Here is a 12,009-nt window from a genome sequence, read left to right on the forward strand (position 1 = left end):
GTTTCCTGGATGAGCCTTCTTGTAATTAATTTGTTGGGCCACACGCCTTGGGGAATCACCCCAGGCAACTCCCACTCAGGACCCTGGTCGCCCAGGGCTGCCAAGGCTGGGAGGAGTAAGATGCCCCTTTTCTTAGGAGCAGAGGAACTCAGTCTCTCATTTATCTACAAATTAGACAGTTCAGTTTCCTCCTTCAAAAATGTACAGAAAAGCCAATTGAGATTAAAAGAATAAAAAGACAATGGAGAAGACACTTTAGAATGTACCTCCAAATCTAAGTTAGGATCCCAAACAACGATTCCTAGGAAAAGAACTAGCTCAGAGTAAACCAAGACCATCAACCAAAAACAGGACGTCCAGAGTTCAGGAGGACTTACCAGCTCTGCCCAAGGAGAACCTTGGGATCCGAGGGCCCAAAAGCTGGCCATGCCAGTTCCTGATGCTGAGTTCAGGCTAGTCCTTCAGTGGTCCTGAGTCTTCTCTGAGCCCGTCTAGGCACCAATCTTGTCAATGGGAAAAAAGCCAAACTCTGTAAAATAATTTTAAAGAGATTTATTCTGAGCCAAAATTGAGGACCATGACCCAGAGCCAAGCCCAACAGGCCTTGAGCAAGTGGACTCGCTGTAGTTGGTGTGGACGGAAAAATCCAAACTCTGAAATATTTGTTATTACATTTTTTTCCTTGATATTCTTTTTATTTATTTATTTATTTATTTATTTTTTTGAGACAAGAGTCTCACTCTGTTGTCCTGGCTAGAGTGCCATGGCATCAGCCTAGCTCACAGCAACCTCAAACTCCTATGCTCAAGGAATCCTACTGCCTCAGCCTCCCAAGTAGCTGGGACTACAGGCATGCACCACCATACCCAGCTAATTTTTGTCTATATATATTTTTAGTTATCCACTTAATTTCTTTCTATTTTAGTAGAGATGGTGGGGGGGGGTGTCTCACACTTCCTCAGGCTGATCTCGAACTCCTGAGCTCAAACCATCCACCTGCCTTGGCCTCCCAGAGTGATAGGATTACAGGCATCAGCCACAGTGCCTGGCCTGAAATATTTGAAAAGAAGTTAATTCTGAGCCAAATTTACAAACCATGACTTGGAGTAACTCCCAAGAAGCCTTGAGCAAGAGGACTTGCTGTGGCTGGGTTACAGTTTGTTTTTATACATTTCAGAGAGACAGGGGTTACAGGTAAAGTCATAAATCAATACATGAGAGGAATACATTGGTTTGGCCCAAAAAGGGGGGACATCTCAAAGGGGGGGGTGCTTAAGGGTTATAGGTGGCTTTGAAGATTCTTTGGCTGACAATTGGCTGAGAGAGTTAGGCTTTATCTAAAAGGCCCAGTTTACAGCTGTCTCTTTGAAGTGCAGCTATTACTGACCAATGAGACGCCCTCCTGAGGCGAGGCAGCATTTGAACTAACACATTTATTTTTTCTTTAAGGCAAGGCCTTATTTGACTTCTGAGATCAAATCTTGTCTCCAAAAATACAGGGGGCGTTTCCATAACTCAGTATTTTTAGGTTCAACATCTCCCCCTTTTTTATTTTTTGAAGAGATTTAGTTGATGGATTTGGACAGCGAGGTGTTGGTCTCCGGATTCTTGTCGTCTTTGGAGTTTTCTCCAGACTATAAATAAGAACAAGCAAAGGATTAAAATAATGCCAAAAGTTACAATAGTGGAACTCCCATAGATCTTAAGATAATAAAGTGGATCAGCTGACTCTAAACCAGAAGAGATGCCATTAATAATGTCAGCTTCAGAGAGCAATTTAAGTTTGTGACTGAAGCTACTTAATATTTCTTGTTGTAAGTTTCCAATCTCTTCAGTCAGATTTCCTTGATTAAGTAGATTTTTTTTATGTTTTCCCAAGGAAACCGAGTTTGATTATATATATGAGTTGTAACACAGAATTGAGTGATATTCCAATCACAATGGTGTCTAAGTTGCTTTTGTAGACTTCTAACCTGGTCTCACAACAAGGTGACTGCTTGTAGTAAGTCAGCCACTTGAATAGCTAATTTAGAGTCAATTTGATTTTGGATAGACCATAATTGATTTGAATAGTGGTGCCAATTTTGAACAAATTCAGTGGTCTGAACGGTCTGATGCAGAGTCAAACCTGCGGTGGCCGCAGAAGCAGTGACAGCAATGATTCTCAAAATAGCTGCTATTAAGAGACCAATAAATCTTTTTGTATGTTTAAGAATGTGGTTAAGTAGTTTGTCCAAAAGGAACATTGCTGGTGTTTCTTGCTAGACTCTATTCATTTTAACAGGTAAGCACAGTCCTGTTCTGGCTTTGAGAATATAAAGTGTTTCTTTATAAGGATTGAATTTTATAGAATTGTTAATACAGGTATAATAAGAACAGTTGTTACAGGTCAGTAGGAAAGAAGGTTCGTTATAAACAGCATGTCCAGTCATAAATAAGGCAGTCTAACACAAACTTGTATATAATGAGTGGAATTTAAATTAAAAGTCCATTCTTGGCTATTATTTGTATCTAAAGCATGTGTGCTAATCCAGGCCTGCAAAGATTGCAAAGCAGCTGATATTTTCCACAACTGATCATGAATAGGGCCATCTAAAATATGAGGAGCTAGAGAGCCCATACCATCATTGAGCCATGTAATATGACTTTTAAGGTCAGTGTCCTTTATAGACATCGAGGTGGCAGTTTTATTCCAATGAAGCTTTTTAAAATGGTGAGAGGAGGCAGGATGTCCATAGGGACTCCAGTCTAGGACAACACCATAAGATGTGGATCCAGCAACAATGCGCCCCCTGTGAGCTCTACAATTTTCCCATTGTACCCAGGTTTTAGGGTCAGTAAATATTACTTTCTTATAAATGGGTACATCCATGGGTGCAATTTTAGAGTGCCCAACAGTGATGTGTCTGGTTGCCAGACACTCCTACCACCATGATCACCATGCAGATCATGGCACGAAAAACATTTACAGACCTTTTAGGTACAGATGTCCAGTTCAATATCCCATCTGCTTCTTCGTATGTTCTTTTCAGCTGTCCCCACGTCATGGTCTGTGCCTGACATGTCTTCCACTTTGGGATTGATTCTTCAGCCTGAAATCCAGACTGTTTGCCTGTCATCTGTCAAAACACAAGCAAAAACTCTCCCCCACACCTTTGCCCAGCCTTTTTTCCATTTATTTTCTACATCGTTTTTCCACCAGATAGGCTGGTGAGGGAAAGGGTCTGATTGTCCATTCCCATTCTAATGCTTCCCTATTACTGTTAACTTATCTTCCTTATGAATATTCAAAAAATATAAGGTAAATAAAGCTTGATTTCTTCTATCGTTGGGAGACTGTCTACCTCCCACTTTTTGTTTTAATAACATGTTCTTTAAAGTTTGATGTGTACGTTCTATAATACCTTGTCCTTGAGGATTATAAGGAATGCCAGTAATGTGCTTCATGTCCCATTTAATACAAAAAGCTGCAAAAGAATGACTACTGTAAGCAGGGTCATTGTCAGTTTTAATGGTGGCTGGGACTCCCATATATACAAAGCAGAAGTGTAAATGTGAGAGTACATGTCTAACAGTTTCTCCAGAGGATGGAGTAGCCACAATAAGACCAGAATAAGTATCTACAGTAACATGCACAATACCTAACTTGCGAAATTCAGGAATATGTGTAACATCCATTTGCCATGATTCATTTGGTGAGACACCTCGAAGATTAACTCCTGCAGAAAATTTAGGCTGATTAATTAATTGACAAGTGGGACAATGAGAAACAATATGTTTGGCTTGATTATTGGTTATGTGAAATTTTTTAATTAAACCTTTAATATTAATATGAGTCAGGTGATGAAATTTAGTTGCTTCTTGAACAGAACCAACAAGCAATTGATCTATTTTTCCATTGCCAGCCAGTAATGGGCCTGGAAGGTTAGTATGAGATCTGATATGGGTAATAAAAAGTGGAAACTGGCAAGTCTGTATAATCGATTGAAGTTGCTGAAATAGTTTGGAAATTTCATCAGTTTCTGTAACGGTAACTGTTTCTAAGGCTAGAACGGTTTGTACAACATGTTGTGAATCAGAAACAATATTAAAGGGTGAAGTAATATCTAGTAAAAGCTGAGCAACCACCTGCGATTCTACTTTTTGTGCTGAAGTGTAAGAGGTGGTCCATACCTTAGTTAAAGGACCAGAATAACTTGCCTGACAATTGCTACGGCCATCAGTAAAGAAGGTAGGAGCATGAGGTATAGGCATGGCTTTTACTATCTTAGGAAATATCTATTGAGTCAATTTTAAAAATTGGAGCCACTTATTTTTTGGATAGTGATTATCAGTAATTTGTATAAAATCAGACATACCTGATTGCCAATCTAGGTTTTTCTGATCAGCCATTTGAATTTGAGAATTAGTAAGAGGAACACTAAATTTTCAGGATCCAGCCCACTTAGATGTTTTAATCTTTGACAGCCTTTAAATATAATTTGACCGATTTTGTCCAAATATGTCGAAAGACGTTTTTGTTGTTTATGTGGCAGAAAAATCCATTCAATTATACCTTCTTCTTGAATTAAGGTAGCAGAGGGAGAATGTTCTGATGGATAAACAATTAAATCTCCTTTTCTTTAAGATTTACTCTAGAAAGTTGAGCTTTGTGAATATGAGATTGAATCCATGCCAATTCCTGCTGAGCTGCCTGAGTTAGTTGGTGAGGACTATTAAGATCAGAGTCACCCTTTAGTGTATCAGATAAATTACTTAAAGCATAAGTAGGAATCCCTAAAATAGGTCTAAGCCAATTTATGTCTCCCGACAACTTTTGAAAATCATTTCAACTTTGCAATTTATCAATGCGTAATTGTACTTTTTGAGGAATTATTTTGTTTCTATCAATGAAAGACCCCAGATAAGTAAAGGGGTAATCCTGTTGGACTTTATCTTCAGCAATTATCAAGCCAAATTGAGGCAAAATTTGTCTGGCCTGTTGGTGCAGTTGTTTTAATATTTGTTTTGATGAACATGCAAATAAAATACCATATAATAAATAATATAACTCTGAGGAAAACAGTTTCTTAATATATCTAAACGCTGATTAACAATATGTTGGCACAGGGTTGGGCTATTAAGCATGCCCTGAGGGAAGACTTTCCATTGGTATCCCTTAGTCAGCTGTTGATTGTTTAATGCAGGTATGGTAAAGGTAAATTTTTCTCTATCTGATATTTGTAAAGGAATTGTAAAAAAGCAGTCTTTTAAATCTACTATTACAATATGCCAATCTTTAGGGATCATAGCCGGAGAGGGAAGTCCTGGCTGCAGAGTTCCCATTGGTTGTATAATTGCATTGATATTTCTTAAATCAAATAACATTTGCCATTTGCCAGATTTCTTGTTAGTAACAAATCCTGGAGAATTTCACGGACTGGTGGACTCCTCTACATCTCCTGCTTGTAATTGTTCTTCTACTAATATTTGAAGAGCAGCCAATTTTTCTTGGTTTAGTGGCCACTGCTCTGTCCATATAGGTTTTTGTGATATCCAATTTAAAGCCAATGTATAATGGTGCCTCGAAAGTCTTGGCCCCTTGGCTCCTTTTACCCAAACCAAAAGAAAGGTTATAATTTATATTTAGCACAATTTTTTTTAGCAGGAACAGATATATTAGGTATATTGATATATGCTCCCCATTGTTGTAACAAATCTCTTCCCTACAGATGAATAGTTATCTTAGCCACGTAAGGTTTTAAAGTGGCTGTCTGTTCATCAGGGCCTGAACAATTTAAAGTTTGTTGACTTTGAAATATATCAGTCATCGTTTCTATTCCGGTAAGAATACTAGGAACTTGTTGTAAAGGCCAAGCCTTTGGCCAAAAACTTTTAGAAATAATTGTAACATTAGCTCCAGTATCTACAAGTCCAACAAAAGATTTGCCATTAAACTTAATTTCTAATTGAGGTCTGTGGTCATTAATAAAAGTTTGGCAATATACTTTAGGTCCAGTACTCCCAAAACCTCCTTGCCTTAGAACATCAGATTTTCCAATCTGTATGTAGGGTAGCAATAGAAGTTGTGCAATAAGGTCTCTAGCCCAAATAGGATAATCAAAATTGGAACTCATCATAACTGAAATTTCTCCAGAATAATCTGAATCAGTTACACTCAAATGCACTGAAATTCCTTTTAATGTAAGAGAGCTCCGGTTATGGATAAAAGCTCCGGAAAGTTGTTTACACACTTTCCTTAAATGTCCTCTACAGCCGTAATTGAGACATCTTATGACACTTTTCTGCTTTCCAGGAATCCTTGTCCCGCCCCTAGCCTCAGCTAACATTTGCATTTTAAAAGCGTCTGACTCAACTTTTTGGAAAAGTTTTCTTTAAAATTTTTTTGAGTGGCGGATGTAAAAACCGCTAACACTTTCAATTAGCATTATTAAAAGCCAATATATGTAACATCAAATTTTTTAAATCGGGCGGACTAACCGTTTTTTGCACAACATCTTGCAATCTAGCAATAAAATCTACATACGTTTTATTAACATTTTACACAAGCAAACACAGACTGTTTAGGAGAAGTTATCTTTTCTTACGCTCTAATCCAGCACTGTTGAATTTGAGCAATAACCTGATCATCTTTTCTAAGATCTTAGTTTGTTCTTTAAAATTTTTTCTATCAGCCTCTCTCAAGGGTGGATCGTGCTTCTGGGAATCATTTGCATTAGAATGCAGCGGTTTCCAAGCTTAAAGCTGCGGACTTGAGCTGTGCGGAGAGCTCTTAAAGTGATAGTTCTCCTTTAGAATTGTTTTCTTTTTCTCTTTTCTATATTTTCTATAGACCCAAGAAGAGGGTCGGTACCTACTTTTATTGGCTTTTTCTTATCCTGGCCCAATGCAGATGGAAGGTCCCAACTGACCTTTTTTCTGCTAAAAACAGGCTCTGGATCTTTTACTAAGATTTTTTTTTTTTGGACGGATATCCTCCATCTCGCTAAAAGAGAATTTTGAGTTAGAATGAAATAGCTGTAGAGCTTGAGAAATCAAAGAGCAGAGTTTTCAAATACATAGAGGAATCTTTTTTTTTTTTTTTCTTTTACGGAGCGCTTTTTGTAATGTTTTCAGCGCCAACTGCTTTTGCTGCAGCTTGAACTCACCCAGAGGTGGGAACCAATCACATTGCTTCGAAATTAAATGTAACAATTCCTGGAGATTTTCCTGTTTCACAGCTAATTTACCACTCTTTAATAAGCTCTCAACAATTCCACATACTCAAAAAACATAGTCTTCCTCATTATTTTATTCCAGACAGAGTAATAATTTCTTTGCCCTGGAGTTGTTCACTTACCTCTCTTTATGTAAGACAGGCGCCTGACTTGCAATCCTCTCCAGGTTCCTTGCGATGCAATTCAGGAACCTCTTTGCTTGAGCAAAGCCTTTTGCCTTTAAGACCCTATGGGAATGTCCTGCGGACCAGGCTGGTTTGTGGGGAGTTAGCTATGCTCCCCACAGAGAGGTTTTTCTCTTTCTGGTCCATCTGGTCTCTCAGGCAGGGGTGATCGCAAAGGATGGAAAAAATGGTAGGAAACAGAAAGAAAAGAATAATAATAATACGCAGAGCCAAAGATATAGTTTATAAAGTAAAGTTTATGAAAATAGACAAAGGGAGGGTGTCTGGATGGATATATTTTGTTATGGTCTCAGACGTGAGAAAATGACCACCTGAAAGCCGAATTGAGCCAAACTAGTGAGTCTTTATTAGCTGGCCAGCGTCTGCCCTCTGCACCGCCAAAGGTGGCGGCACAGAGAGCAGAGCTCAACTGGAAAAGAGGAAGGGTTTTTATACTATTTTACATTGGGGTCTTACGTGAGTCTGAGTACACAAGGTGCCCCAATGGAGTCAGTTTTGTAATAAATTCTATTATCAGGGGGCCTGGGACCAGCCCCACCCCACCTGTTTTGATTGTATTCTATATGCAAGCAAGTTTACAGAAGCAGATAGCATCCGTTAAGTCAAGGAACATTTCTCCCAGGAACATTTCTCAAGCACAGTAAAATATAACTATACACATCTAGTGATTTTGAACAATCACTTACAAGTTAATCACTTTATTTTTTCTGTTATTCATGTATTTTTCTCTCAGCTCATAGGTCATGGGCCTATGAATCACACAGCACCAGTGAGCCTGTACACAAGATGGCTTCACTGTGGCTCACAGAGCCATAGGTATTACTGTGCCTCATCACATTCCCCTCTGGTTTTCACATGGAATCAAATCCTTGATTTATCTTTGCACACATGGTGATAATGGGTGTGTAATATCATGAGCTTAACACTTTGTACCAACAGGTAATTTAGAATACACGGACCCACTGTCGGGGCTAGGACGGACCCACTAGCAGGGTTAGGAGAAACAAAACTAAAGGTCCTGCTAAGGACAATAAGAGAGTTACAAATATGTTGACAGTGAGTTTGGACGATCATAAGTTTTACAGCTTGAACTCTTTGTTTAATATGAGAAAGTAGGCTGTTTATGATGCAGGGGGTAGGCATAGTGTTGATAAGCTTTTAACCCTTGTTATTCTGTCAGACCCATAGCTCGGTCTCCCATACCCTCTCTAATATCACTGTTTGTTTACTGTCAGAGGTCAAAGCGGAGGACCGGCTGGGATAGGGTGGAGTTTTGGGCTATAACAGTCTTATCTACTGTCCTGGGAAGCACCCAGGTATAGTGTATATTGGTGGGGGGTATCACCTGCCAGATTAAAACAGATAACTAGGAGGAATTAGAGGAGTTTTTGGAAAGTCTTATCTTTAGTGGGTCCTCGGTGGGCCAGGCGATCTATTTCTCAGCGGGCTGATCTGGGGTTGCCTTTTTGATCCGCGCGTGGTGGATGTAATGACACTTTTCCGGCAAACTTCATGGCCATTGGCGTGGTGAGGATCACTGGCAGGGGTCTAGTCCACCTGGCCTCTGAGCTGGCAGGCTGAAGTTTTGTTATTCAGATGAGGTCTCCAGGCTGTACCTGAAATAGAGCTTTCTCGGGAGTGGGGTTAGTTGGCTGAACATGGTTTTACATGGGGTTATGTTTTTTTTTTTTTTTTTTTTTTTTTGAGACAGAGTCTCACTCTGTTGCCCAGGCTAGAGTGAGTGCCGTGGCGTCAGCCTAGCTCACAGCAACCTCAAACTCCTGAGCTCAAGCGATCCTCCTGTCTCAGCCTCCCGAGTAGCTGGGACTACAGGCATGTGCCACCAGGCCCGGCTAATTTTTTTCTATATATATTTTTAGCTGTCCATATAATTTCTTTCTATTTTTAGTAGAGATGGGGTCTCGCTCTTGCTCAGGCTGGTGGGGTTATGTTTTTAACATAAGGAGTGTACCTGGTTTTTAGCAGGGCAAAGGGAAGGAGGCTCACCCAGTTTTTGCCAGTCTCTAATTTATTTTCTTTACCTGTTCTGAACTGTGAGGCCTTTAGACATAATTCAATTTTTTATCAATCTTTAGTACTTGGGCCAGTAATTGAATTGTTTGGCGATAAACACCGGGCCACAGTTGGACCCCGATGTTAGCAGGAGGCCAAATCTGGGGACAATTTTAGTTACTAGCTTTTTTACAGCTGTTTGTTCTGTCTCTGACTTTCTAAGAAAAGCTTCTGCCCATCCAGAGAAAGTGTCAATAAACATAAGCAAATATCGGTATCTATAGTTACCTGGTTTTACTTCAGTGAAAGTCACTTTTTAATGTTTTCCCAGAGCTTGTCTCTGCAACTTGGCCTTCAGGGGAAGGTTAATGTCTTTACCTGGATTTACTTGAGTGTAGACCTGGCACCTTGCTGAAGCTTGCCAGGCTTGGTGGTGTAGCTGAGGAATATCCAACCTTCTGTATCAGTTTTAGTCTTCAGGGCTTTTTTTTTTTTTTAATTTTAACTTCTTTTTTGGTGAAGTTTGGAGAGTTTGGCAAGAGCTGTTTTGGCAGAGGAGGGAGAGTTAGGAGAGTCCCCACTGGTTTTTGTGTGACTTTTTTTGCTGTTGCATCAGCGAAAGCATTGTCTTTTGCCACTGGGGTGTCAGTCTTTGCTCTTGGTAAAGTGCCCCAAGTACATGTGTCATTGTAAGGCTCTCCCCAGTCTTAGGGCCTGGGTCAGGGCTATGAGTTTAGCCTTTTGGGCTGAGGTTTTATGTCCAAAGCCTGTGCCCAGGGAATTGGGTCAGCAGCTATTGTAGCCACCCCTGCATACCTGATTTTCTCAGACATGTAGCTGCTTTTATCCATATGCAGTTCCTCATCAGGGTCTGGCCATGGGTGATCGGTGAGATCTGTTTTTAGGCTGGTAAGAGACTCCAGTATCTCGAAGCAGTTATGCAGTGGCTCTGCTGTCTCATCCCCCGGCAGCAGAGTGGCAGGGTTAAGAGCTGTTGTCTTCAGGAAGTGAATCCTGGGGGGAATCTAGCAACAGCACTTGATTGTACGTGAGTTGGAAAGCCATTCTTCTTCAGGTGGACTTTTTAGAGCCTCTCCTGAGAGAGGGGTTATGATACACAAGTCCTGCCCCAAAGTGAGCTTAGAGGCTTCTTTTACCAGGACGGCTGTCGCAGCAATGGCCCACAATCAGCCTGGCCAGCCAGATGCTACAGGTCCAAACTGTTAGACAAGTATGCAACCAGTCTGTTTTCTTCTGGGCAATTTTATTAACTCAGACAGCACCTTTTAATCTCTTTACTTTCTGCAGCTTTTTCTAATAGCAGGGGACGACGAAGTGGGAAAAGGCATATTAATGGCATGTCTATTACCTGGTGCCTCTGGGTCTATGGGAGTCTACAGGCGGTAAGCTTTCAAAAGGTGTTCTAGGAACACCGCCGGAGACTCCTTAGGTCTCTGTATGGTTTTGCTTACCGTAGACAAATTAGTTGGCCTGTTAGCTGTGGCTTGCATGGCCCTGAGCAGAATCTGGCGATCTGATCGAGAGCCCCCTTACCTTGCTCCTTGTTTGGGTCCCACGCTGGGCACGTGGAGGGGAAGACATGTTGTATCTGACCAGGATCCGTGGAGTTGCCCATCAGGGCCAGGGTTTGCCTTAACAGCTTTTCTGTGTATATGTTTTTTATATATCATCTTTTTTGTCTATCCCTGTTTTAAGCCTGTCTAAACATTTACTCTATTTTAAGGGCCATACGTAGCCCCACCTGGCCCTGGAACTGTTTTACTTGCTAGCGAAGAAGGCCCCTAGAGTTAACAGGGTCCCTGGTGCTACGGCCCCCATCAGCATTGCTTTTACTGATGCCCAGTTTCTCTCTCTTTGACGCCCTGCCTCCTCCAGGGCCATGTCCCCATAGAGAGCTGTGAACTCTGCCCAGGCCCCACTGCTGTGGATCCAGTCGGCCAGCCGTGTCTCTAGGCAGGCCACCATCCACTCCTGCACTTGTCCCACTAGTGGCTCTATCTCCCTGTTGACACTCTCAGCACATAGTGCAGCCCCAAAGACGAACAGGGCCACAAGGCGGCCCCAATTGGGCCCCCCCTGGAAAAGCTCATTGGTGACCCGGGTGAAGCACTGCTGGGCTGAGCTGGGGGTCACATGCAGCTGAGCCGGCAGACCAGAGAAGGTACGCTGGAAGCGGGTCTCGAACTGATCTCCAGCTGCCCGCATGGCTCAGTGCAGCGGGGTCAGCTGCTGGGCCCTTTTCTGGGCCACTTTTACAGACATAACCCTTCTGTCTCAGCTCATAGCCTATAAAGTCTGCCACCAAAACTCGTGTGTCTGGGGCTGAGGCTGGGGTCGTCATCTGTATAAATGAATGGATATAATTAAAAAGCATATAAATGATCACCCTGAAAGTTTCTGGAAGTTTTTCAAAAAACATCAAGTGGCGTGCAATTCTTACATGACCCTGATTGACCTATTTTGAGTAAAAAAAGGGAATAATCTTTAGATCTCAGGAATCCTTGGTCCTGACCCGTCGCCTGGTGGCTGCCTTACGGAATCTAGGAACCTGATCCCGTGTTTCTGAAAAACAA

The 12,009-nt window shown here is 41.3% G+C and overlaps 1 pseudogene; it reads right to left on the reverse strand.

The window, feature by feature from the left end:
• Positions 1 to 11,194: 11,194 nt before the first annotated feature.
• LOC138401065 (bcl-2-like protein 2 pseudogene) lies at positions 11,195 to 11,777 on the reverse strand (annotated as a pseudogene).
• Positions 11,778 to 12,009: the final 232 nt, after the last annotated feature.

The sequence above is a fragment of the Eulemur rufifrons genome, chromosome 20 (genome assembly GCF_041146395.1).
Source record: "Eulemur rufifrons isolate Redbay chromosome 20, OSU_ERuf_1, whole genome shotgun sequence".
Lineage (NCBI taxonomy): Eukaryota > Metazoa > Chordata > Mammalia > Primates > Lemuridae > Eulemur > Eulemur rufifrons.